Below are 1777 nucleotides of genomic sequence, written 5' to 3' on the forward strand. Positions count from 1 at the left end.
CAGCCGCTTCATCACTCAACATTGTCTTCTCTCTCCATCTCAGGCATCTCTGTTTCTCTGGGTAGGGTCCCGCTCTCGGCTCTTCTCCGTTGATGGTCCCAGAGTCCTCCCCTCCTAGACTGGAGAATTAATCACTCCCTTCCTTGTTAACAAAACGTCTACCTTTGCATTTCCAACCCTTATAATCCATCCTGATAAGCATTATTCACTACAGTATCACGAGTTACCCATCTGTATTTCTTTCATCAGCTCCGCCCAGACAGATTGAATAGTACCCACTAGAGATTCTGCCTTCCACCATGCTCCCTAGCACCAGGTTCCCTCTTGAAAGCTTGTAAGCCAGTCACTTCTTGCCTTTGTAGTCCTCCCCTCCCCATTTGAGTATCCAATGTCCAAGCTGCCCTTCTGCATCCACTCTGTATGTGGAGGGGGTGGGAATGTTTCTTGCTGTAAGGATTTGTTCCTTCTTTTGGGTTGCTGTTCCATAGGTATAGGTCAATCATTTGATTTCTTGACAGTTACTTTTGTGAGTACTGATTGTGGAAATAAGCAAAATGAAGTCTTTGAATGTTTCTATCTTTTCTGTTTTGCATGATTTTATTTATTGGTAAGGATTTTTCTTTTCTTTACATTGAGGTGCTGTGGTTTTGATCTTCATTAGTAAATATTTTAAATCCCCTTCGCTTCCAACAAGCAAGGTTGTGTCATCTGCATATCAGTTTGTTAACAATCTTCCTCTAAACCAGATACCACATTCTTCAACAGTTCAGCTTCTTAGATTATTTGCTCAGCATACAGATTTAATTGGGTGGTGCTGTTGGACAAGCCTTGGGCTGCTAACCGCATGGTGGGCATTCAAATCCACCAGCCATTCCTTGGAAACTCTATGCAGGGTTGCTGAGTTGGAACTGACTCGACAGCACTTAACAACAGTTTGAATGAGTATGATGAAAGAATTCAACCCTGGCATACACCTTTCCTGATTTTAAACTATTCAGTATTTCCTTGTTCTGTTTGAATGGGCTGCCTCTTGGTCCATGTACAGATTCCTTATGAGCACAATTTAAGTGTTCTGGAATTTTCATTCTTTTCAGTGTTATCCATAGTTTGTTATGATCCACACAGTTGAAGGTATTTACAAAGTCAATAAAGCACTAGTAAACATCTTTCTGGTATTCTCTGCTTTCATCCAAGATCCATCTGATGTCAGCAATGATAGCCCTCGTCCCACGACCTCCCTCGGCTTGAATTCCTACCAGCTCCCTGTCCACGTACTGCTGCAATCATTTAAAATTTTTCTTCATCCAAATTTAACTTGCATGTGATACCAATGATACTGTTTGATGATTTCCACATTCTGTAGGCTCACCTTTCTTTGGAATGGGCACAAATATAGCTCTCTTCCAATCAGTTGGCCAGGTTGCTGTCTTCCAAATTTCTTGGTCTAGACAAATGAGTGACTCCAGTGCTGTATCAGTTTGTTGAAACGTTTCAATTTGTATTCTGTCACTTCCAGTAGTCTTGCTTTTCACCAATGCCGTCAGTGCAACTCGGACTTCTAACTTCTACCTTCAATACCATTGATTTCTTCTTCATATGCTACCTCTTGAAATAGCTGAACATCGGACAAGTTTCTTTTGGTACAGTACTCTGTACTACTTGCATTTTTTTTTTTTTTTAAGTTTTTATTGTGAACTGAGTGGTAGTTTACATGGGAGAACATCGGCTTTACACCAATGTTTCATTGCAATGATTACAATCTCCATGCATCATCATT

Source organism: Chrysochloris asiatica, unplaced genomic scaffold (genome assembly GCF_000296735.1).
Source record: "Chrysochloris asiatica unplaced genomic scaffold, ChrAsi1.0 scaffold00381, whole genome shotgun sequence".
Lineage (NCBI taxonomy): Eukaryota > Metazoa > Chordata > Mammalia > Afrosoricida > Chrysochloridae > Chrysochloris > Chrysochloris asiatica.